Below are 27,411 nucleotides of genomic sequence, written 5' to 3'. Positions count from 1 at the left end.
CACTGCATTCTAGATACATGACCTAGGCCAAAACATCTCTCAGAGCTCAGTTTTGTCATTTTAAGAAATAGGAAACATTGTCTTACAGACGTTAAGTGTTGAATGAAACAATATATGTGAAGCATCTAGTGCAGTGCATAGTACTCAGGAAGTGCTCAAGAAATGTATTCTTTACTTCCAAAAGCATTTTCCAAATAGAACAACATTCATTTGTATACTTATCCAATAAATATGTATCAGTCAGTTCCTGTAATGGTAGCTTCTCAGTAGTATTTTGTCCTGAATCTCCATTTTTTTTTATTATTATTATTATTTTGAGATGGAGTCTCACTCTGTCGCCAGGCTGGAGTGCAGTGGTGCCCTCTTGGCTCACTGCAAACTCCACCTCCCGGGTTCAAGCGATTCTTGTGCCTCAGCCTCCTGAGTAGCTGGGATTACAGGCGCGTGCCCCCACGCCCGGCTAATTTTTGTATTTTTAGTAGAGACGGGGTTTCACCATCTTGGCCAGGCTGGTCTCAAACTCCTGACCTCATGATCCACCCGCCTCGGCCTCCCAAAGTGCTGTGATTACAGGCGTGAGCCACCACGCCCAGCCTGAAGCTCCAGTATTATTAGGGATAGCCTTTTAAGTTCCAGGCAGCAGGCCAAAAAGTGACTTTTGGAAACATACATAATTTGTAAGTCAGTATCTGTCATGCTGGAGGCTCTGCAAGATACACCTCTGGATTTAATTTATCCCTGATATTTCTGCCCCTAATTTTTAGTGCATAGTATGATCATTTTAATTCTAAACAAAACTGGATCCTAGATGTATGAGTCAGTATTCTCCAGAGAAACAGAACCAATATGCTTTGAGGCTGGATGGATGGATGGATGGATGCAGATTCATTTTAAGGAATTGGCTCACATGATTATGAAGACTGGCAAATCCAGAATCTGTAGGATATGGCTGGGTGTGGTGGCTCAAGCCTGTAATCCCAGCACTTTGGGAGGCCAAGGCGGGCAGATCACTTGAGGTCAGGTTCAAGACCAGCCATGCCAACATGGTGAAACCCTGTCTCTACTGAAAATACAAAAATTAACTGGGCATGGTGGCGTGCGCCTATAGTCCCAGCTGCTCGGAAGGCTGAGGCAGGAGAATCACTTGAGCCCGTTGCAGTAATCACAGAGGTTGCAGTAAGCTGAGATCGTACCACTGCACTCCAGCCTGTGTGACAGTGAAATTGTGTCTCAAAAAATAAATAAATGAATAAAAACACAGAATCTGCCGGATGGCTCAGTCAGTTGGAGACCCAAGAAAGCCATGCTGCATTTACAGTCTGAAGGTCTGCAGGCCAGACACCTACGGTAGCCAATGTTCCAGTTCAAGTCCAAAGGCAGGCTGCTGGAGAGTTCTCTCTCGTAGGAGGGAGGCTGGTCTTTTTGTTCTGTTCAGGCCTTCACCTAATTTGATGAGGCACACTCACATTATGGAGGGCAATCTGCTTTACTCAAAGTCTGCAGATGTAAATGTTAATCTTATCCAAAAATAGCACCCCCCCAGGCACACCCAGAATATTGTTTGACCAAACAATCGGGGCACCCTGTGGCCCAGCCAAGTTGGCATAAAAATAACTATCACACTCTAGAATTAATGAAGAACACACTAGAATTAATGAAGAACACAAAACCTAGAGAGTCTTGCAACGTTGGTCATCATTTTATGCCTCTTAATAAAATGAGCCTGGGCAACATAAGGAGACCCCACCTCTACAAAAAAGAATTAGCCAGACATGGTGGCGCATACCTTTGGTCCCAGCTACTTGGGAGGATGAGCAGGAGGCTCGCTTGAGCCTGGGAGGTTGAGGCTGCCATCAGCTGTGATCATGCCATTGCACTTCAGCCTGGGTAGCAAAGCGAGACACTGTCTCAATAATAATAACGCTATTGCTCTTTCCAAAGTATTTTCACATGCATTATCTCAACCGATCTTCACAGCAGCTCTTGTGAGGTTACCAGAGTAGAGAGATGACTCCATTTGTCAAAAGAGGAAACTACAACTAGACAGATTTGGAGACTTGCTCCAAGGTCTCACAGCTAGTGAGTGGTAGAGCTACAACTTGCCCAGGTCCTATAACTTCAAGCCCTGGCATTTTGTCCTTGGCTATGCTCTCTGTGACATCTGGGGAATTCTGGAAATAGTTATGAGTGCCTTGTGGCTTTTCTTCTTATAACTACTATCCTACTGCTCCTTGGAACCATTTTGTGCTAGAAAGTTATCCAAATATATATTGGCAGAACCTAAAGATTTTGTTTTCAGATGACTCTAATGATGCCCTGAGGTTGGTAGAAAGAAAAAAAAAAACAAGTTAGCAACAGAAAAAGTAATGTCAAAAAGTAATTAGAGCAGGACAAATGGATTGTGCTGCCATGTTCAAGGCTATTATTTTTGTTGGCGGTGAGGAGGAAGGGCACTAATGCAATGTGACAGATCTGGAGCAAAACCCAGAGCACTGAGCAAGCTGCAGAGCCTCCACCAATGGCAAGCTCAAATCACAAAGTTTGACTGAATAATATTTGATATCTCAAAGAGCTGTTTGATGTTTTTTAGAAACACTAATTGTTTTAGGGGACCTGTTTTCTTGATTTCAGCTTTTGGGAAATAGCCTCATGGTCCTATGAAAGTAGTCAGTGTGTCCTAGGATAACTCCTGTCCCAGCATTCTGTCTCTGCACATTCTCAGGCTGAGCAGGGACATGATGCCAACAGGGATTTTAAGAAAAGATATCTAATATGAAACTAATTGGAGTGGTTGGATATTACTCATTCAGAGGGAGAATAAAATAGAAAAGGTGTCTTTTCAGTATTCAGCTTAGTATTAGAAAATTGACCTGAAGAAGGTCAGACGGTAACATTCTCATCTGTCTAAGGACAGGATGCTTTGGTTTGCTAGCCTAGCTTACCCACGGCTGTGATCCCACTGCTGCCACCACGTACCGGGAAACTGCCACAGCCCTCAAGAACGATAGAACTTATCATCATTTGCCTGGAAGGAAATCTTTGCAAAGAGAAGAGTACATTAATTCTTGCCCCTGTGAGTCACCATACCTTTGAAGTCTCAGTAATTACTAATTGTTGCCACCAGTATGGCATGGTAGTTAAGAGCTTGTGCCTTAGTACTCTGACATTCCTGGGTTCATATTCTAGCTCTGCCCTTTACTAGCTGTTTGACTTTGGGCAACTTAACCTCTGAGCCTTAGTTTATCTCTGAAATGGGAATAATAAACTTACATTCAGACTTACGAGACTGTGGTGAGGTGATATGTGCAAAACAGTTAACACTGGTGCCAGGCACAAAGTAAGGGCTTAATAAAGGTAGAAGAAAAAGTGTGGAGAAAGGGGAGGAGGCTTATGTTGTCTGTCAAACAGATGTTAGTGGGTGGTTAGACATCCATTCTTCTTTAACTTTCTGGTCTAAGCAGAGATAAGTAGTTTTTCCCTCAAGACTCCATATATATAGTACAGCTGAGGTAGGGCTAGAACGGCTAAAACAGGCTTCCCTCACTAAATATTCAGGGGATAGGAAGGAGAAATTAAGACAGGATAATATGATTCTAAGTAATTGGACTCAGGCTGGGTGTGGTGGCCCATGCCTGTAATCCCAGCACTTTGGGAGGCCTAGGTAGGAGCATCACAGGAGCCCAGAAGACCAGCCTGGGAAACAGAGTGAGACCCCATCTCTTAAAAAAAAATTAGCCAGGCATGGTGGCTCGTGCCTGTAGTCGCAGCTAGTCGGGAATCTGAGGTGGGAGGATCTCGAGCCCGGGAGGTCAAGGCTGCAGTGAACTGTGATCATGTCACTACACTTCAGCCTGGGTGACAGAACGAGACCTTGTCTCAATAATAATAATAATAATATAATAATAATAATAATTGGACTCATGAGACATATGCTATCCTCTCAGTCCTCTGAAAGGAATCTCCTTTCCTTCCTAGCTCTTTGCTTGCCTGAATGGCCTCCTTTCCCCCAAACCCTTTGAAAACTCAGAACTGTCCACAGATCAAGTCTTGACGCCTTGCCATCATATCCCTACCTTCCTTCAAGTCACTTCATTTTGACAGTTTCCCTTTCTTGTCCTGCCATGACCTCTGCAGAGGGCTGGCTGATAAGAGAGGCAGAGACAATCCTGCCAACCTCTACAGGGATAGACCTCTTATTTGGCACACTGTGGAGGGAAATATCCTTCTGGATTTTTAGTAGTTTTGCCTGGCCCTGAGTTCATAGCCTCCCTGTTACGCTTCTGTAGTTTTATTACACTGTAAGTCTTCTGAGGGACCCCAACAACCATAGGTCTATAGACCATTTTCCAAGGTCCATTTCTCTCTGCAAAATCCCTTTTTCAGATTGTTCAGACATTGTGCCCTGCTTGTGCAGGATCTACACCTCTATGAGAAGTTCATTCCTCCACCCCCATTGAAGCCAGAATTGAGCTCAATTTCCTACTCTTTTTTTTTTTTAAGGTTTTCCAGTGTTTTTGTTGCTCTACCCCGAATCCCAAAACCTGTTTCTTTATGGCTTGTCACTTTTCCTGATAGTCTTTATCCTCTGTAGGTGCCCAAATCCTGAAAAAATATAATATCAAGTATAAAAACAAAAGTCCCAGATACGTTATAGTGGTTCAGTATTTGTAGTTTACTTAACTTTTATTTTATTTAACAGCTATTTCTAAGACATTTCTCCTCAGAGAATGTGATTAGGTAAAGTTATCTCAACTAGGCATCAGAATTTGACACAAAGTGTTTCAATTAACAGCTCAAAAGCCATAATCTTTTTAGCAGTGAGCAACAGAAAATGTCAAAGAAACTTTGCTGTTTTGCCGGTCTGAACCTATTTTTCCTTCTGGAAAATGGGACTTAGGGAGATCACCGACATTGTCAACCCAGTTTAGTGTGAAGGACATGGGATATTACACACAGAACCAATTCTTGTTGCAGTTCTGTAAACCCTAGTCAGCGTAAACTGGAGAAGAGCGTGGGAAAATACTGGTTGGTCATGCCAGACTTTTGTTTTCTTCTCACTCTGTCACCCAAGCTGGAGTGTGGTGGTGTGATCTCAGCTCAATGCAACCTCTGCCTCCCAGGCTCAAGCGATCCTCCCACCTCAGCCTGCGAAGTAGCTGGGACCACAGGTGCACGCCACCATGCCCGGCTAATTTTTTTGTATTTTTGGTAGAGACGGGGTTTCACCATGTTTCCCAGGCTAGTTTCGAACTCCTGGGCTCAAGAGATCAGCCCGCCTCGGCCTCCCAAAGTGCTGAGATTACAGGCACGAGCCACCACGCTCGGCTGTTATTTTCTTGGTTGCTTGCCTGGTGCTGGGAATGCCTGTGGCTTTTTAGCAAAATGATTGCCAAAAATTAACCACCTTCCTCCCCTGCCCCCTCAAAAACATTTCTATGTGGCTTATGGTTTAGGTTTTATCTCTTGTTATTTCTCTCCAGTTTTTCTGTACAAAACGAAATGCTAGATTCATCTACAGTATGTTCAAATTAAACTTTAAAAAAATTTGCTATTATTTTTCATATTAGTAAGAAGCACTTCCTTTTTTTCCTTTTTCTTTTTTTTGAGACAAGGTCTTACTCTGTCACCCAGGCTCCAGTGCAGTGGTATGGTCACAGCTCACTGCAACTTCAGCCTCCTTGGCTGAAGTGATACTCCCACCTTATCCTCCTAAGTTACTGGGACTGCAGGCTTGCACCACCACCACACCACACTCATTCTTTTTTTTTTTTTTTTTTTTTTTAAAGATATTGGGTCTCACCGTGTTTCCTAGGCTAGTCTCAAACTCAAGGACTTAAGCGATCCGTCTCGGCCTCCCAAAGTGCTGGGATTATAGGTGTGAGCCACCACTTCCAGCCTAATAAGCATTTCTTGAATCCCCAATGTATGCTAAGCATTTTTTGAGCTACTGAAAAGGAAGTTTCTTCTTGTATCAGGGAATTTATGCATATCCGTAATGACGTGACTTTTAGCAGACTGTGTAAGGAACAAAAAGCACGTTTTATGTCAGATTTCTTAAGTGCACATTTATTCAAAAAGTTAAACAATCTTAAAAAGGAGTATACTTTGCAGGCAAAGCCCCTGGTCATCAGTATACTTGTGATCACTGTTTGGTTATTACTCCTGGAATCTTGAAGTCTTGGTACATTTTTACCACTGTATCTATTGAGTTAGTTGTGTTTCGATCTGGGCTCTGGGTGCTTTATTTGCTAGCAGCTGTGGCCTAATCTGAACATCATTTTTCTTTTTTCTCCAAAGAGCATGGTCCCTACTCTGTCTGCTTCACACGATAGTTATGAGGATGAAATAGAGAAACGCAAGTTAAAGCCCCTCCCAAGGGCAGAGCATTATATAAGTGTAAAATAGGCATGGTTTTGTAAGGATGTATCTTTTTAAACCTTTTTTTTTTTTTTAAACAATGAGACATGTTTCACATATGATAATTTACTCTGTACAGTTCAGTGATGTTTGGTATATTTACCAAGTTTTGCAACCATTATCACAAATCAGTTTTAGAACATTTTCATCATCTTAATAAGGACCTTTCTGCCCTTTTACTGTTAAACCCAGCAATCCTTAATCCTCCTGTCTCTGTAGATTTGTCTTTTCTGGACATGTCATATAAATTGAATTATACCATATGTATTATCTGTGTCTTGCTGCTTTCACGTAGCATAGTGGTTTTGAAGTTTGTCCGTGCCATAGCACTTGAGTAGTCAGTTCCTTTTTGTGCTGAATATATTCCAGTGTATGGATATGCCGTACATTTATCTTATCCATTCACCAGTTGATGAGCATTTGTGAATAATGCTACTATGAACATTCACATGCAAGTCTTTGGACATATGTTTTCATTTCTCTTGGGTATAAGGGTATATCTTTTAATTATAAAAGTACTTCATGCCTATTCTGAAAAATTATTTATTTATGGAAGTATAAAACTTGGTAAATCAAAGTTACCTTCTTAATTCAACTTCTCAGAGGTAGTGATGTTAATAATAATCATTATCATCTTCTATATCTTCTGAGCATTTGCTATATGGCAGGTACCTTATTTATATATATTCATTTATATTGTGCTACCTTATTTGTATGTGTTCAGTTATTTTTATATATGTATATAAAACAATAAAATAAATTAATTGAATTTTCTTTTTTTTTGGAGATGAAGTTTCGCTCTTGTTGCCCAGGCTGCAGTGCAATGGCGCAATCTCAGCTCACTGCAACCTCTGCTTCCCAAGTTCAAACGATTCTTCTGCCTCAGCCTCCCAAGTAGCTGGGATTACAGGCATGCACCACCATGCTCGGCTAATTTTGTATTTTTAGTAGAGACGGGGTTTCACCATATTGGTCAGGCTGGTCTCGAACTCCTGGCCTCAGGTGATCCACCTGCCTCGGCCTCCCAAAGTGCTGGGATTACAGGTGTGAGCCACCTCAGCCAGCCAATAAAATAAATGAATTGAATTTTCATCATAATCCTTTGAAGGCAATATGTGCCCCCCTCCCCATTTTACAGATAAGGAAACTGAAGTTTGAGGATGAAGTATAAAGTCACACTTCTAGTAAGCAGCAGGGCCAAAATGGAAACCTGGGCAGTCTGATGTATACTCTGGTTCTAGACTTTCCAAACATGCAGTTTTTTTTAAAAAAGTAAAAATTATAGTCCAGGTATGGTGGCTTATGCCTGTAACCCCAGCACTTTGGGAGGCCAAGGCAGGCAGATTGCTTGAGCTCAGGAGTTTGAGACCAGCCTGGGAAACATGGTGAAACACTGTCTCTACAGAGATACAAAAATTAGTCAGGTGTGGTGGCAGGCGCCTGTAGTCCCAACTACTTGGTAGGCCAAGGCAGGAGGATCACTTCAGCCCAGGAGGCGGAGGTTGCATTGAGCCAAGATCACCCCACTGCACTCCAGCCTGGGCGACAGAGGGAGACTCTGTCTCAAAAAAAAATTTTTTTTTAATTAAAATTACATACTTAATTGTGTAGCTTGTTTTATTTCACGTAATTTGTGTTAGAGATTGTTCCGTGATATGATTCATGGATCTGTCTCATTGTTTTAACGAATGGTTGCATTAATAGATATGCCAGGATTTGTTTCATTCATCTTTTGTTAGTGGGAATCGGATTGTTTTTATTTGTTCTCTGTTATGAATAGGGCTGCAGTGAATATCCTTGTATAATACTTTGCTTACTTATGGCATTACTTTTGTAGCCTAAAACCCTGGAAGTGGAATTTCTAGGTAAAAGAGTTTATCCATTTGAATCTTGGTGCTGCTAAATTCGTCCTCCCCCAAATGGTGGTAAATACTGCCCCCACCCCTACTCGTCTGCCACCTCAACTCTGCAATCAGGGTATGAGAGAGCCTGCTTTCCTACTCTCACCAATGCTGTATTATTTATTATGACTGTAGTGTGGGCTGTGATACAGATCATATAAATGTTCCAGGGAGAAGTTAGCATATCAGTGGCAGTGAACAAATGGCAAATAATAGTTGTTGTGTCTGGCCTCTTGATAGGTAAGGATGTGGTATTTCCCTAGACTTCAAGAGCTGAAATATTGAGTGGCCCAAACTTTAGTTCAGATTAATTTAGGATGACTCACTTGGTTAATGATCTAAAGTGAACACTGTTGGAGACATTTCAACCATAGTTATTTCTGTTTTCTTTGACCTGTAACCTAACTGCTCTGGGCTCGTGGTTACCTTTCTTTTTCCTTTATTCTATTTTTTTATTTTTTGAGATAGAGTCTCACTCTGTTGCCCGGGCTGAAGTGCAGTGGTGCAGTCTTGGCTCAATGCAACCTCCGCCTCCCGGGTTCAAGCGATTCTCCTGCCGCAGCCTCCTGAGTAGCTGGGATTACAGGCACATGCCACCACGCCCATCTAATTTTTTGCATTTTTAGTAGAGATGGGGTTTCATTATGTTGTCCAGGGTGGTCTCGAACTTTTGTCCTCAAGTGATCTGCCTACCTCGGCCTCCCAAAGTGCTGGGATAACAAGTGTGAGCCACCGTAACTGGCCATGGTTACCTTTCAACTCATTGCTATTTACAGTATCCTTCCCTTGCCCCCAGCTCAGTTTAAAATGAAGCCAAGAAAAGGGAATGAGAAACCAGACATTTGTGATGGATATGTAGTTTGCCCTTTCCATTCTTTCTTTCAACAGAAACTGCCAAAATGAGGCCAGCAGCATAATGCGTCCCCTGTTTAGTCTCCCTAGGGGTAGGGCTTCAGTAATCTTTGTTGCTTGGCAAAATTCTAGTTGATAAAGGTTTGGCATGGCCAGTGTAGTAGTATATATACCTGTTTAAGAGGAGGTGACTTTTTTATCTTGGTGCCAGTTAAGGAATCAAGGACACTGAGTGTTAGGTGTTGCTAGTTGTGGATAATCCCAGTTATCTTGCAGCTACGAGGATCTGCCATACCTCCCAAATTTTGGAAGCCCTGGTTAGCATGTTCTGTGGATTTTACTTTTGTCTTCTGATCACTTTTCTTCACTCCCCAGGCTTAGTGTCTGCATCCTGAGGCCCTGTTGGTCTGGGGGATGCTGCCCTCTGCTGGTGGACTGTAGGACACCCACAGCGGTTTGGATGGGTCCAGTCACTAGGGGAACTGACAAAGCTGTAGGGAGCCAGTCATAAAGCTTTCTATAGTTTCCAACTTCATAACCCAGCCCTAAGACTTTTTCCGTTGAAAATAGCTCATCAGACATTAGAAAAGATACAAGTACAGAAACTTTCCCTGTAGCATTATTTGTAGTGGCAAAATAACTCCTAGGTGCCCTCCGCTAGCCAATTGTGTTTGCATTCAGTTGACTGGCTTACAGCTGCTGAAATTGACTATATAAAAGACAAAAATAGAATGAAAATATTTACCACAAAACAAAAACCAGGCAGAATATACCAATTGCAGCCATTGAAGAGATACCTTATGTAGGATAAGGGCCACCCTGGAATCTTCAAAATTAGTTCTCAAAGCTGGAGTGATTTCTTTTGATGTTAGTGGTGCTAATAAGCAATGGAAGGGAGGAACTAGCTGAATGATTGGTAGCCTGGCTGAAATCTAGAATGAGTGACTTGCAGATTGACTGGGTGAAGTCTAAAAGTCTGGTTTCTAATCTCCTTACCCATCTCTCCATCTTGGCTCTTCCTCTACTGATCGGTATTTAGGTTTCTTCTGACTTTTTAAAATTGTAATAAATGTGCCTTATACATATATTTTTGTGAACATGTGTATTTCTCTAAGATGGAGAGAAGTGGTATTCTTGGGTCACAGGGTGTGTGTAGTTTAAATGTTGGTAGATCCGGTAAGCTGTTTTCAAGTTGTACATCAACCACCAGCATTGTATGAGCATACCCATTTCTTCAAAACTTCACCACTGAAATATATCACTATTTTTAATTTTTTGCCAATCTGATGAGAAATGGTTTATAATGGTTGCTTTACTTTGAGTTTTTATTAGTGACCTTTTCACTGTTACTCATTCTAATCATATTAGGGCATCTTTGCCTGGTCATATTCTTTGTCCATTGGGTGGTTTGCTTGTCTTTTTCCTACTGATTTTTAGGAACTCTTTATGTTTTGTAAATACTAATATATGTGTGTGTATAAGTATGTATATGTATTTTGGAATCTTTGCCTTTTAGAAGTTAGACCTTTATATAGATGCAGATCTGATCATCATTTCTTTAATGATATCTGGATTTCATGTTATGCTTAGAAAGACACTCCCTCAGTATAATATATTATAATATATATGTTTTTGTTTATGTGGTTGTGGGATTGTGATTAGTTCTAGTTCTTTTTTTTTTTTTTTTTTTTTTTTGAGATGGAGTCCCGCTTTGTCACCCAGGCTGGAGTGCATTGGCGCAATCTTGGCTCACACTGCAATCTCCGCCTCCCGGGTTCAAGCGATTCGCCTGCTTCAGCCAACGGAGTAGCTTGGGATTACAGGCATGCGCCACCATGCCTGGCTAATTTTTGTGTTTTCAGTAGAGATGGGGTTTCACCATGTTGGTTAGCCAGGCTGGTCTTGAACTCCTGGCCTGAAGTGATCTGCTCACCTCGGCCTCTCAAAGTGCTGGGATTACAGGCGTGAGCCACTGCGCCTGTCCAATTAGTTCTTTTATATCTCAGGAAATTTCTGTTTCATGAGCTGCCAACAAGTTTTATGGCCAAATAAAACTTGATTTTAAAACAGAAATGAGCTGGGCGCGGTGACTCACGCCTGTAATCGCAGCACTTTGTGAGGCCGAGGCAGGCAGATCACCTGAGGTCAGGAGTTCAAGACCAGCCTGACCAACATGGTCATGGAGGTTGCAGTGAGCAGAGATTGTGCCACTGCACTCCAGCCTGGGCTACAGAGCGAGACTCTGTCTCAAAATAAATAAATAAATAAATTAATTAATTAAATAAATAAATAAATCCTAAGATTGTACAAGTACTAAGTGGCAAAGTTTTTCTGGCTCCAAACATTCTAGCTACTGCTCATTTTAATTGTCTGAATTCCAGGAACATGTAAATTTTAACCTATAATCAGTCTTCTCTTGTTCAGCTCTTTGACAAAAGCCTCGTGACTCAGTGTCTGCTTACCAAGTTTTGTATCATTCTGAAAAAAAAAAAAGCAAAAACCCTTATATTTCACAAGGATTTGTTAGGTGCTTTGTGGGGGAATGGAGAAAGTTGGAAGGTTGGGATAATTAGGATTACGAAATAGTTGAAATAAATACTGTGTTGCTACTGATTTTAATAACCTTTACTAGTTTCCAGTGTTTGACCTCTATAGAATTCACCATATACACATGCAGGATTTTAAAGGTGCTTTATGGGCCTTTAAGAGACCAGGATTTTACTTTTCAGTTTTGTACCTGGTACCCACACTGGAACCCCAACTATATGTGCCTACTCCAGTTTCCTTTCAGAGGCCTATTATTTTGCTGAGTGTTGATTTTCAAATCATTATGACTAGTTGTGAAGCACTTACTGTAAAAAGCATCCTACCCATTTTGCTTAATTTATCTTTTTAATTAGGGCATTATAATGGTGGAATTACATTCTATGCAGTTTTTAATGTGTTAGCCTGGAAGTTCAGCAATTTCTTTTTATGCTGCATTCATCTGAGAATTCTCAAAGTTACATGATAAAGAATCTAAGCTCTCCAACTTTGTATTAACTTGATCTGAATAGAAACATTCAGTGGAATCCAAGTATCTTATTTGTGTGAAAAGTGAACCTCACCAGGACTGAGTAAACACCATTAAAAGAGCAATACCAGGCTTTGAATCCAGTTATATCACTGGGACCACAAGGGCAAATAAGATTGTGAAGAGCCGTCTTTCCAGGAATAGGCTTTCAAGGATTGTCTTTAATGCATTTGAGTGTCTCTTGCAAAGAAGAAGGACATGGTAAATGGGAAGCTCTGTTTGGGTAGAGTTGCAGAGACTTGAAAAGCACCAAGAAAAAAAGAGAAAATTTCAGTATGGTAGCCAGTTCATTGAGGAGGGGTTATGATGATATTATCTTTACAGTCATTTTTGTGCCAAGCTGATTTACAAAGGGAATTTTTGCATATAGTGGTGGACTTTCGTCTATGTCAGGATGAACCTAAGGCAGAGTATATTTTTAGGATCTATTCTCTCAACCCGTTGGACTTGCCTCTCTGGCTCCTGCTGACTTATCCATCTCTCATGCCACAAACCTGCCATCACCACCTGTCTTAGATTCTATCATTTATAGATTGAATAGGACAAACAGCTAATCTGATAAGTGAATCAGTGCTCTTAGAATACCCGAGGGCCAGTTGTTGGGGGATATATAAATGCTAATTAGGACTTTCAGGAAATAAATTCTCTAACTTTGAAAGTTTTTCATTCTGGCTGGTGGAGACAAAAACTATTCTTGGCCCTATGGAGCCCCAGAATTGTTCCCTCTACTCCTTTTGGATGATTTTTTCCCTGGCTTTGGGTAATTTTTCTCATATATGTACACTGATCAGTCCTGAGCAGAAGACTTGGAGGACCCCTCTGCAGATCAGCTGTGCTCTCTCTGCATAGCCCTCTCCCTGCTAGCCCTCTTCTTTGTGAACTCCAGCTGCCCTGGCCTCCTGGACTCCCAGCTTCTAATCCTCAACTCCTGGGACTGTTGAGCTCTACCTGGGTTCTCCCTTCCTGTGCTCTAGGCTGGAAACTCAGGGCTTCGGTGGGTATTTGTAGGACTTCCCTTGTTTGTTTCCTCTCTCTCTGGAGTCACTGTCTTTGGCCGCCTGAGGTCCAGTACCTGAAAATCATTGTTTTATATGGTTTGTCCAGCTCTGTAGTTGCCCCAGCCAAGTGGCCAAATCTGGTCCCCATTACTCCATCTTGGCTAGAGTGGCAGAAGTCCATCTGTAAACTTTTATGTACTTTTAAATATATGTTTTTGTAAATGAGATCAAACTGATTCTTTTCATTAACAAGATATTATAGACTTCTTTATGCCAGTAATATTCTTTTGTATTATACAGATTTATTAGTCATCCCCCTATTGATTGGAAAGTTTGAGCTTTTCTTTTAATTTTTATTTACTTATTTATTTTTTGTTTTGTTTGAGATAGAGTCTTGCCCTGTCACCCAGGCTGGAGTGCAAGTGGCTTGCTCACGGCTCAGTGCAGCCTCAACCTCCCATGCTCAAGCGATCCTCCCACCTCAGCCTGCCTAGTAGCTTGGACTACAGGTGTGTGGCACCGTGCCTGGCTAATTTTTGTGTTTTTTATTTTTATTTATATTTTTAGAGACGGTCTTGTCATGTTGCCCAGGCTGGTCTCAAACTTCTGGGCTCAAGCAGTCTGCCCACCTTGGCCTTCAAAAGTGGTGGTATTATAGGTGTGAGCCACCACACCAGGCCTTAATTTTAATTTTAATTTTATTTTAGAGACAGGGTCTTGCTCTCTTGCCCATGCTGGAGTGCAGTAGCACCTTCTTAGCTCACTGCAGCATCAAACTTCTGGGCTCAATTGGTCCTTATGTGTCAGTTCCCAAATAGATGGGACTACAGGTATGTGCCACCACATCCAGCTAAATTTTAAATTTTTTGTAGAGATAGGGTCTCACCATGTTGGCCAGGCTGGTCTCAAACTCCTGGCCTCAGGCGATCCTTCCTCCTCAGCCTCCCAGAGGCTGGGATTACAGGTATAAGCCACCACTCCGGGCTTTGAATTTTAAAATTTATTTAGCTACTATATACAGTACTGCCCTGAATATCTCCTCACTCCTGCACAAATACTTCTGTAAGGTACATTCCTAGAATTAGAACTGTGTATTAAATGGCATGGGCATTTTAAAGCATGGGCTTGGTTTTAATAAATAATGCCAAAAATAACCTCTCAAAATGTTATACCAATTTGTATAATGGTTGTGTGATGGAGGATGCGAAAGAAAGAAAGGAAAGAAAAAAAGAAAGAAGGAAAGAAGGAAGGAAGGAAGAAAGAAAGAAGAAAGAAAAACCCAAACTACTACTTTACATTGACATTGATAGGATATATGGGGGTTTACCTTACCCACAGTACAAGAGTTGTAACTGAAATTGGATCATTTTTAAGGGTATAATTCCTTGGCAGGCAGATTCTTAGATTGGTGTGATTTGCAACTGGCCCATCTGCTAACCCAGTTAAGTAACTGAGAAGAGGGGAGTATCTATGAGGTTCCTTTGCATAGTGCTCAGATGTGAGCTCCCCCTGATTATGTTCCTGGTACTCTTCCCTTTAGCTGCAGTGCCGTTTAAGTCCTGAAGAGATGCTGGGGTATCTGTCCAAGCAGGCTTATCAAGAAGGGGTGCTTGAAGAAGTCCCAGGAAAGCATTTTCTAGAAGTCATTGGTCTCCTCTCGGTCCTGGAACTGTTTTTTTCTCTGCTTTCCACACTGATTTGTCCTTACACATCTGAGCCCAGGGTTAGTTCTATGGAGGGTCTGCATAAGTCTTGTCTTTTGTTCCAAATGAAGGTTACTCCTGGGAATATGGGTGGATTATGAGAGTGAGGGGCAGAAGAGAAGAGTGGTTCAAGTCAGCAGTGGAAACCTATCCTTTGTTACTTGACATCTGCTTTAAATTCCTTGTTTAGTTTTATTTGGAAACCTTATCAAAAAGCACAAGGTTCTGGGACACAAGGAGCTAAACAGTATAGCTGCACATCTCAGCTATCACTTCCTCTGGGAAACCCTTCCAGATATTCATCAGATACATATTGGGTTCCAATAAAATAGTGGTAAGCTACTGGCACCCCAGCTAAGACAAGCACCTCTTCTCTGAGCACACCTTGTATTTTGCCCCTCTTCTAAGATAGATATCATTATCCCTTACACTGGCTTGAGCTCTTCAAGGATAAGATCTTGACTCATTCATCTTGACCTACCATCTCCAGCTTAGCACAGAATGGGAATTGCTCAGTGTTGACCTGCTCTGAATGCTGAATTCTCTCTCATTCTCTCTCTCTCTCTGTCTCTGTCTCTCTGTCTTTTTTAAGACGGGGTCTCACTCTGTTGTGCAGGCTGGAGCACAGTGGTGTAATCACGGCTCACTGGAGCCTTGACCTCCTAGGCTCAAGTGATCCTCCCACCTCAGCCCCCCAAGTAGCTAGGACTACAGGCATGTGCCACCATGCCCAGCCGATTTTTTTTCTTTTAATTTTTAATTTTGTAGAAATGAGTGTCTCACTATATTGCCCAGGTTGGTCTCAAACTTCTGGCTTCAAGCAATCCTCTTGCCTTAGCCTCCCAAAGTGTTAGGATCAGAAGTGTGAACCACTGTGCCCAGCCTTAAATTGTCTAATTTTGGAGCAAAGAATGGAGAGTAGTCTTTGATGGCTACTCTGGGGGATCTCTTCCCTATGGATGTCTGAGCAAGCACTCTGTCTCACTAATGGGCTTGAAAACAGAGATTCTTGTGGAGAACCTGACTCATGGTTCTGGAAGTAAGGAAAATAATAACTACTGCTAGGTTTGCTGGGCCTATGATAAGTACTTTAGTGATAATGATAAGTATTTTACATATATTCTCAACCAAAATGGCCTGATCCCAATTTTTTCTTTTTGTAAGGGAAGTGGAGGCTCACAGAGATAAAAGAAACTTACTGTATCTTACTGTGGGACACTGAACATGTTTAACTCCAAAGCCCACTATACCTGCCTCCTCCTTCCCCACAGTAAGTTTTGAAGAAGGCTAAACTACTGAATGGGTCAGGAAAAAGATACTTCCAGGTAATATCCTCAAATAGCACTCCAACCTGAGATACAGAAAGGAAAGTTATTTGGGGTCAAAAGCACCTCTCCCCTCAGCTTGGTGTATTGAACTCTTGAAATATATAATTATAGACACCTCTATGCAAGTAAACTAGAAAATCTAGAAATGGATAAATTCCTGGACACATACACCCTCCCAAGAATGAGTCATGAAGAAGTTGAATCCCTGAATAGACCAATAATGAGTTCTGAAATTCAGGCAGTAATAAATAGCCTACCAACCAAAAAAAGCCCAGGACCAGATGGATTTACAGCTGAATTCTACCAGAGGTACAAAGAGGAGCTGGTACCATTTCTTCTGAAACTATTCCAAACAATTGAAAAGGAGGAACTCCTCCCTAACTCATTTTCTGAGGCCAGCATCATCCTGATACCAAAACCTGGCAGAGATACAACAAAAAAAGAAAACTTTAGGCCAGTACCCCTGATGAACATCAATGCAAAAATCCTCAATAAAATACTGGCAAACTGAATCTAGAAGTAGATCAAAAAGCTTATCCATCACGAGCACTTTGGCTTCATCCCCAGGATGCAAGGCTGGCTCAACCTACACAAATCAATAAACGTAATTCATCACATAAACAAAACTAAAGACAAAAACTACAGATTATCTCAAAAGATGCAGAAAAGGCCTTCTATAAAATTCAACATCCCTTCATGTTAAAAACTCTGAATAAACTAGGCATTGAAGGAATATATCTCAAAATAATAAGAGCTATATATGACAAATCCACAGCCAATATCATATACTGAATGGGCAAAAGCTGGAAACATTTCCCTTGAAAACTGACAAAAGACAAGGATGCCTTCTCTCACCACTCCTTTGCGACATGGTATTGGAAGGTCTGGCCAGGAAATCAGTCAAGAGAAAGAAAGAAAGGTATTCAAATAGGAAGAGAGGAAGTCAAATTGTCTGTTTGCAGATGACATGATCCTATAAAAACCCCATCATTTCTGCCCAAAAGCTTCTTAAGCTGATAAGCAACTTCAGCAGTCTCAGGATACAAAATCAGTGTGCAAAAATCACAAGCATTCCTATACACCAACAACAGATAACCAGAGAGCCAAGTCATGAATGAGTTCCCATTCACAATTACTATGACGAGAATAAAATACCTAGGAATACAGCTAACAAGGGAAGTGAAGGACCTCCTAAAGGAGAACTACAAACCACTGCTCAAGTAAATCATAGAGGACACAAACAAATGGAAAAACATTCCTTGCTCATGGATAGGAAGAATCAATAATGTCAAAATGGCCATACCGCCTAAAGTTATTTATAGATTCAATGCTATTCCCATTAAACTACCATTGACATTCTTCAAAGAATTAGGAAAAACTATTTTAAAATTCATATGGAACCAAGAAAGAGCCCATATACCCAAGACAATCCTAAGCAAAAAGAACAAAGTTGGAGTCATCAGGCTACCTGACTTCAAACTAGACTACAAGGCCACAGTAAGCAAAACAGCATGGTACTGGTACAAAAACAGACACATAGACCAATGGAACAGGATAGAGAACTCAGAAATAAGACTGCACATCTACAACCATCTGATCTTCAATAAACCTGACAAAATCAAGCAGTGGGGAAAGGATTCCCTATTTAATAAATGGTGCTGGGAGAACTGACCAGTCATATGCAGAAAATTGAAACTGGACCCCTGCCTTACATCACATACAAAAATCAACTCAAGATGGACTAAAGACTTAAATGTAAAATCCAAAACCATAAAAACCCTAGAAGAAAACCTAGGCAGGACCATTCAGGACATAGGCACAGACAGAGATTCCATGATGAAGACACCAAAGGCAATTGCAACAAAAGTAAAAATTGACAAATGGGATCTAATTAAACTAAAGAGCTTCTGCACAGCAAGAGAAACTATCATCAGAGTGAACAGACAACCTATAGAATGGGAGAAAATTTTCGCAATCCATCTGACAAAGATGTAATATCCAGAATCTACAAGGAACTTAATCAAATTTACAAGGAAAAAAACACATTAAAAAAGTGGGCAAAGGACATGAACAGACACTTCTCAAAATAAGACATTTATGTAGCCAACAAACAGGAGAAAAAGCTCAACATCACTGATGATTAGAGAAATGCAAATCAAATCCATGATGAGATACCATCTCACACCAGTCAGAATGGTGATTATTAAAAAGTCAAGAAACAACATATGCTGGTGAGGCTGCAGAGAAATAGGAATGCTTTTATACTGTTGGTGGGAATGTCAGTTAGTTCAACCGTTGTGGAAGACAGTGTGTGGATTCCTCAAAGACCTAGAACCAGAAATGCCATTTGATCCAGCAATTCCATTACTGGGTATATACCCAAAGGAATATAAATGATTCTGTTATAAAGTTACATGCACACATATGTTCATTGCAGCACTATTCACAATAACAAAGACATAGAATCAACCCAAATGCCCATGAATGATAGACTGGATAAAGAAAATGTGGTATATATACACCATGGAATACTATGCAGCCATAAAAAAGAATAGGATTATGTCCTTTGCGGCTCCTTTGGATGGAGCTGGAAACCATTATCCTCAGCAAACTAACATAGGAACAGAAAACCAAACACTGCATGTTCTCATTTATAAGTAGGAGCTAAACAACATGAACACACAGACACAGGGAGGGGAACAACACACACTGGGGCCTGTTGGGGGTGGGGGAGGGAGAGCATCAGGAAAAATAGCTAAGATATGTTGGGCTTAATACCTGGGTGATGGGTTGATACATGCAGCAAATCACCATGGCACACATTTACCTGTGTAACAAACCTGCACATGTACCCTGAAACGTAAAATAAAATTTAAAAAGTGCTTTTTTTCTTTTTTAAATTTTGTTTTCTGGTTGTCATTTTTCCTTCTAAGCATGAAATTATTTTATTTATTTATTTTTTTGAGACTGGGTCTTGCTCTGTCTCCTAGGCTGGAGTATGATGGCGTGATCACGGCTCACTGTAGCCTCAACCTCCTGGGCTCAAGCGATCCTCATGCTTCAGCTTCCCAAGTAACTGGGACTACAGTTGTCTGCCACCATGCCTGGCTGGCTTGCTTGCTTATTTATTTATTTATTTATTTGTTTGTTTGTTTATTTTTGTAGAGACAGAGTTAGCGCTATGTTGCCCAGGTTGGTCTTGAACTCCTGGCCTCAAGCGATCATCCTTAGACTGCCAAAGTGCTGGAATTGTAGGTGTTGGCCACTGTGCCCACCCAGGTATCATTTTATGAAAAACATTATTCTAAGTAATATTAACTAAGTTTATTGAAAATTTACTGTTTGCCAGGCATTATATTGAACATTTTTCATAAGATTATCTCTTTCAGTTCTCACAGAGACTCCATGGGGTAAGTAATGCTAACAACCTATTTTATAGATGAGGAAATTGAGACAAGTTATGCAATTTACCTAAAGTCACATAGCTAGTAAATTTACAGGATCCAAAATTTGAATCTCGATTTAACCCTAGAATTTGTTTGCTGAACCTCTCTTTTATTCTATCTTCCTATTAATTTTAAAGAGATGGGGTCTCACTGTGTTGCCCAGGCTGGAATCCAGTGGTTACTGACAGGCACAATCCCACTTCTGATCAGTATGGGAGTTTTGACCTGCTCCATTTCTGACCTAGGCCAGTTCATCCCGCCTTAGGCAACCTGGTGGTCCCCTGCTCCTGGGAGATCACCATATTGAAACTGAACTTAGTGTGGAACACCGGATTGCCATAGTGTGCTATAGCCCAGAACTCCTAGGCTCAAGTGACCTTTCTGCCTCAGCCTCGTGAGTGGCTGGGACCGTAGGGATATGCCACCATGCCCAGCTTGTTCTATCTTTCTATAAAAGAAAAAATAAAAAGTCCTGAGCTTGAGAGAATGGGGCCTGAGTTGCAGTTCCAGGATGTCCAGGAGCAGCATGAAGTTTTATTGTCCCTTGTGCTGGAGTATGTATCCCAATCTCTGATACCCGTTCCCTTTACTCAAATATTTAAAGGTTAAACTAACAAAAACCTGAGTTCCAAAGTCCAGGATTGAATAATGTTTCAGGATTCACCAAAGAGAAAGGTGAGTGAATATACACAGAAAGGGAGCAGGAACTTAGAAAGTAGCAGGGAAGCAATATCCCCTTTCCTCAGTTATCAAGCAGTGATAGGTTCCTATTGACAGGGAGGTGCCTATGGCCTTCGGGGTCAGACAAGCTGCTAGCGGGTGATGGCACATACCCTGTGTTCTGGGAGTTTGTTAAATTATCTCACTGTCACGTGAACATAGAGTTGTGTTATTAAAGATAATTTTAGTTACTTTGAACTGTATACTTATTTAATCAATAACCCTGAAGAATCAGTGTTCCCATTTAACAGACTTAGGAGAATTGAAGTGCCTTGCCCAAGTTTACAAAATTAATGCATGTTGTATAGTTGCTATTTGATACCAAGTTTATCTGACTCCAAAGTATGTAATTCCAGGCTGCCCCTTATTTTATTTAGCTCTTTCTATAGAATTATGGATTTCTTGGAAGCCTAGGCCTTTTTTTTTTAAATCCATCAGACATATATCAAGTACCCATTTTTGCTATGTTCTGTGATAGATTCCAGGAATACAGAAATGAATCAAACCCTGGTCCCTTATTCTTGGAATATTCACAGACCCATGGACACATGGAGGCAGGCACACAAAGGGATGAAACGGTGAACATTCATAGAATTGGAACCTTTAGGGCAGGGAAGAGTAGGAGACGATTTCGTAGAAGATGTCATGCCTGAATTTGCTGATAATTAAATAATTCATGGAAACTAGCCAGGCAGAAGTAACACTACATGCAAAGGCACATTTGGGAAACTGCAAATAGCACTATTTGCTGAGAGCATTGGGAATATGAGAAGGGAGAAGGGAGAGGAAGGCTCTTATGAGGTTGGGAAGGTGCTTTATTCTGAAGGCCGTGAAAGGTTTTAAGTAGAACTGGCATGGTTTTACTTGAGTCTTAGCAGCCGGGATGGAGAATGGATTGCAGGAAGGTGATGCAGAAAAAGAGAAAGGAAAAAGCAAGGAGCAAGCAAGACATACCCATAAAGGAAGCTACTGAAATAAGCCAGATGGGAGATAGTGGTGGCCAAGACTGTGAGAGTGATGACAGAAATAAATAGATGGATTCAAGATTTGTTTGTGTGCTTTAATTTTTATAAAACAAAAATAGAAATACAAAGTAGTATAATGAAGCCATGTACCCAGCCTCAACAACCATCATCGAAGGGCTAACCCTGTCCCACTCATACTTCCACCCATTCATTTTCCATTTTATTTTGAAGCAAATCTTAAGTATCATTATTTCATTTGTTAATATTCCAGTATGTATCCTTATCTTTTAAAAGTGTGGGGTTTGTTTGTTTATTTGTTCTTTTGTTTTTGTTTTTTGAGGCAGAGTCGTGCTCTGTTGCCCAGGCTGGAGTGCAGTGGTGCGAGGGTTTTTTGTTTTTAAGAGACAGGGTCTCACTCTCGCTCTGTCACCCAGGCTGGAGTGGCTGGAGTACAGTGGCATGATCATAGCTCAGGGTAGCCTAGAACTCCTGGCTCAAGTGATACTCACACCTCTCAAGTAGCTAGGGCTACAGGCACATGCATCACCACACCTGGCAAATTTTTTGTAAAGATGGAGCTCACTTTGTTGCCCAGGTTAGTTTTCCTAATCTGTAGATTTTCTCCTCCATCTTTTTTTCCCCTCTAAGTTGAGACGTTGGTGGCTTGTCTTGCTGAATTTACCACACCCAGATATTGCCGATTACATCCTTGTAATGTAGATGAATGTGTTATTCTGAACTTTGTAGTTCTTTTATTTTATAAGATGGATATAGAGACTTAGTCAACTTCAAGCCTTCAGAGCCAACATTTTTGGCAAGACTACTTCATGGGGGTGTTGAGTTCTTCCATCAGAAGATATGTACTGTCTTGTTCTCTCTTTTTGTAATGGTTAGCAGCGTTTGATGATTGGTATCTAGGATCTGTTATTTCACAGTGTTATTCTAATTCCAGTATTTCTTGTTTGTTTATTATCTGGAATGCTTCTATAAAGAAATTTGTCCATAGCTGTTTATTACCCTGTGGTATAATTCATCTAGGAAAGGCAAGATAAATACTGATTTTTTCATTTTAAAAATTATTTTTTTTTTGAGACAGGGTCTTGCTCTGTCACTCAGGCTGGAATGCAGTGACATGATCTCTGCTCACTGCAACCTCTGCCTCCCAGGGCTCAAGAAGCAATCCTACCATCTCAGCCTCCTTAATTGCTGGGACCACAGGTGTGCACCACCACACCCAGCTAATTTTTTGTATTTTTGGTAGAGATGGGGTTTTGCCATATTGCCCAGGCTGGTCTTGAACTCCTGGACTCAAATGATCTACCCGCCTCAGCATCCCAAAGTGCTGGGATTACAGGTGTGAGCCACTGTGCCCTATTTAATAATTTTTAAGTGATGCTCAAATTATCCCATCTTTGTTTAGTAAATACCTCTTCAGGGTAGCTGATTCAGCTACTTTTGAGGGGGTAGAAAAGACCGGATTTATGACAGGTTGTATGTGGGTGTAATCAAAGAGGAGGAAGGAGCCATGGAAAGAGTGCCAGGTTTTTGGCTTGGGTGGTTGATGCCTTTCACTGAACGGGGGGGCCACAGAGAGGAACAGATTTTTAAAGAAAGACAAGTTTGGACTTGTCTGAGGTGCTTATGATGGATACATCTAGGTGGAGATGCCCAGGAGGCAGTTGGATATCAGGATGTGAGATTCAGGGGAGCAGTTCTTGACTCCAGAACCTAGGATAAGGCTCAGTTGCTGAGTGTAGTTGACTCAGATTGGGATTATGTGCGTTATTTCTTGTTTGATAAAAATGGATTCCTTTGCCATCAGGAGCCAAGTTCTACCCTAAAGAAAGACTGCGTAAGCCCCCGTTGTCCTTTCTTTTAACTATGCCTATCCTTAGAGAGTTCAATTTTTAGTAGAGTAGAAAGGGATAGAATTGGTGCAGGTAGGATTGCCACTTGCTGATTTGCAACTGATCTTTGTCAGATTTATTACAGCCAATCCCTCAATTAGAGGAGAGCTCTGTGTATGGGTAAGATTTACTGGAGTTGGAATTGGGACTGGGAAAACTGGTTTTGGCTTTGCAGGAATGGCAGGCCTAAGGTGGTCTATTTGTACTTCTGAAGGTTTTTTTTCCCCCTTTCCTATGTTGCTGCTCTCTGAAGCAACTCCTTTCCTTCCTTTCTTCAGTCAACAAATATTCAAGCACTGGAGATACACTGGTTGGCAAAAATATGGGGCACAGTCCTTCGTCTCATATTTTGGAATCCAGTGACAGATACATAGGTTATATATGTTAATCAAAAGATCATTAGCAACAGGTGGTTCTACACTGATGCAGGAACCCAGCAAATGACATATTGATCAGGAACCTTTGACTACCAGTACCAGCCCTTCATTGTTGGAAGATTTAGTCTCAGGTAGGCTTCTAAATCAGAAAATGTATATTTAACACAGGGCCTGACACATGGGAGACTCTGAAGTAGAGTTTGTCTAAGGGAAAAAACCTTTCGTGAGGTAAGATGAAAGAGTTAGAAAATGTGAAAATGAAGAAGAATATGAATGCACTATTAAGAAATTCAACAGAAGAACTGTACCCCACCCACACAACACACACACCTCTCGAGGAGCCATCTAATTGCTTTAATGTATTATGAAAGCCTTTTATATACTAAACTGAAGACAGCCCTGGGCTTGACTCTTTGGAGTACATGAGATTAATAAGAAAGGATAGAATTGTAAAATAAAAATACTACGTGATGAGTAATATCGTAGTATATTTTAGGGATCCAGGCAGCGTGGAAGAAGGCTGCGATTTGACTTTGAGTTTAAGTCTGGGAGAATGGAGTCTTAAAATATTTTACAGAGGAGGTGATTTTTAAATTGAGTCCAGTAAGATTAGTAAGTGGGAGTGGAAACTATAAGGAAATAGTGAAAAGAGTTATTCCAGGCAAATGGAATAGCTTAGTATAATATTTGCACTATAAGTAAGTGGGTCACCATGGCTGGAGTAATGGATACTTACGAGGAGTGGTGGGAAATGAAGCTGGAGAAGTCAGGAAGAGCTGGGTTATAGAGGGAGGGCCTTAGGAGTGTGGGCCTTTATACCGTAGGTTCCTGGGAACCACTGATGGGACTCAATGAGATCATGCCACACTTACTGGGGGCATTTTATCTTGCCTTTTCCCAGAGTTCTCACATAGAACTGAGTTCTTTTTGGATAGAAGTCTTTTCCTTTGTCATCTGACGTTGTCTCTAGGTCAGGTAGATGGATGTATGAACAAATGAAACAACCAGAGAAGTCAGGGCTGAAGCCAGAGTTGGCTTGGAAAGAACTAACCTTCAAGTAGTCTACCTTTATAGGAGCACCAAAGGAGAAAGCCTGTTAGTTTACTCTGCCCCCCAAGTTTGAGACTTGCTTTGTACAACTTTGATCTTTTTTTACTTCAGCTTCACATGTTGCTTAACAGCAGTTTGAGCTGTTGCTGTGTTCAGGGCTAGAGTATTTATTTGCATTAATCTGGCCCAATCTGGGTCTTAATTGAGAAGAAGGTAAACAGTCACGGGTGCCATATGTGATGAATAAGTCCCAACTTGTTTAGACCTCTCAGGAGACACAATAGTTGACTGCGTTTATATTTATATGCTCTGTATCTGATTCCTTTGTTTTCATTCAAAAAGGACTTATTTATTCATATTATAATCTGTTCTTGATTGGGATACTTTAAAAATTCATGGATAAAATCTTGACTGGGGAATTGTGAGAAATTTTAAATGGAGGAAAAGCTCACCTTTTCCAGGTTCCTCAGTTCGCAGGTAGGAAACTTATCTAATTAAATGTCTTACACATATTTAAATTTCCTGGATTGTCCCAAAAATGTCTTTTTACAATTGTTTGGTTCAAATCAGGATCTAAAAGTATATATATTGCATTTTGTTGTTAACATAAGGCTGTTCTTTTTTTTTGAGACAGGGTCTTGCTCTGTCGCCCAGGCTGGAGTGCAGTGGCGTGATCACAGTTTACTGCAACCTTCCAGGCTCAAGCAACCCTCCCACCTCAGCTAGGATAGCTTGGGCTTCAGGCATGTGCCACCATACTGGCTAATTTTTTTTTAATAGAGACGGGGTCTCCGTATGTTTCCAAAGCTGGCCTTGAACTCCTGGGCTCAAACGATCCACACACCTCTGCCTCCCAAATTACTGGGATTACAGGTGTGAGCCACATTGCTGAGTCTATGTAAGCATACTCTATATATGCTTTATATATATAATCTATATGTAGTCTTTTCTTTTCTTTCTTTTTTTTTTTTTTTTTGACACAGAGTCTTCCCTCTGTCGCCCAGGCTGGAGTGCAGTGGCACCATCTCGGCTCACTGCAAGCTCCGCCTCCGGGGTTCATGCCATTCTCCTGCCTCAGCCTCCCGAGTAGCTGGGACTACAGGCGCCCACCACGACGCCCGGCTAATTTTTTGTATTTTTAGTAGAGACGGGGTTTCACCGTGTTAGCCAGGATGGTCTCGATCTCCTGACCTTGTGATCTGCCCGCCTCGGCCTCCCAAAGTGTTGGGATTACAGGTGTGAGCCACCACATCTGGCCAGTCTTTTTTGTTTTTTTGTTTATTTGTTTTGAGACAGAGTCTCGCTCTGTCGGCCAGGCTAGAGTGCAGTGGCGTGATCTCTGCTCACTGCAACCTCCGTCTCCAGGGCTCAAGCAATTCTCCTGCCTCAGCCTCCCAAGTAGCTGGAATTACAAGCGTGTGCCACCATGCCTGGCTAATTTTTGTATTTTTAGTAGAGATGGGGTTTCACCATGTTGGCCAGGCTGGTCTCGAACTCCTGACCTCAGGTAATCCACCCGCCTCAGCCTCCCAAAGTGCTGGGATTGCAGGCGTGAGCCACCGCAGGGTTTTTTGTTTGTTTGTTTCTTAAAGCACACTCTGTAGTCTTTTTTCTCCCCCGCCCCCCGCAGCCAGTCATATTACTCTTTTACATAGCATTGGCATTACAAAATCTTTTGAGATCATCTTTATTCCTTCTCCTCCTTCCTTCAGGTCTTGAAATACCTTTTCCACTTGTCTGCCTGTGGAACTTCAAGGTTCAGCCCAGATGGAATGCCCTCTTTGGCACCTCAGTCTGTTCTAATGAATTGCTTCTTCATCTTTGTTTCTCTAACACTTTTCTTACCCACTTTAGTTACGGTACTCATAATATCATACTGTCATTTATCTGTTTAGTGTATGCGCACTGCTCGTGAGTTAGTGTGGAGTGGTGAGAAATAAGGTTGGAGAGGTCAGCAGATGATGAGTACTTCTAGGGCAAGGATCACATAATATTATTTTACGTCAACATAGCCAGCATAGTGCCTAGCTCATAGGAGACACTCCATGAGTGTTTGTAGAATTGGATTTTTAAAACCTGGTTTCTGGAATATTTTTAGTTTCCAACTCTTGAGTTTTTTCCTGAACTATGAATTCTTTCCACCTCCAGGACTTGAAGACATAACTGGAAATTGTATCCAAGGATGTTCTTTGTTGCTCTCATTCTTTCTCCACTCTCAAGAACTTTGCTTCTTAGTCCCAGATAATATGGACTTCATTTAACTGTGATTTCATTATTCCTATTTAGTTGAATTAAACTCTTTCCCTTGCCATAGGGAATGTCTGTATCAAGGATCTGACAGATGAGAACCAGAGATCTTGGGCTCTTGTTTTTTGTTTTAACCTCTGTAAGTTTAAAAAGGAATTTTAAACATTTTCTGTATGTTCCTGATTTTCTAAAATGGATACAAGTCCCTCTCCTTGAGAATGGTCACCTGGCTTTCACTTTGCATCAGACATTCATTGAAAGGTTCTTAAAAACAAATAAGGCAGAAATTATTCTAGTGATCATGTGGCCAGTAGATTTGCTGTCTTTTGTTTTACACTGAAGGACTAAACTTACCCCTTCAGCCTCAAAATCTGCAGTCATCTTTGAGAGCGTCTATTTGAATAAACATGGGAAATAGTGTTAACAT

General features: G+C 41.2%; 1 protein-coding gene across 11 annotated transcripts in view; it reads left to right on the top strand.

The window, feature by feature from the left end:
• The window catches only part of NR6A1 (nuclear receptor subfamily 6 group A member 1), a 254,198-nt gene that overhangs the window by 145,621 nt on the left and 81,166 nt on the right, over positions 1-27,411 (top strand). The gene's annotated exons all lie outside the window — the stretch shown is intronic.

Source organism: Pongo abelii, chromosome 13 (genome assembly GCF_028885655.2).
Source record: "Pongo abelii isolate AG06213 chromosome 13, NHGRI_mPonAbe1-v2.0_pri, whole genome shotgun sequence".
NCBI classification, from domain to species: domain Eukaryota; kingdom Metazoa; phylum Chordata; class Mammalia; order Primates; family Hominidae; genus Pongo; species Pongo abelii.
Note: the sequence above shows the minus strand (reverse complement) of the source record. Positions and strands in the feature narration are given on the sequence as shown.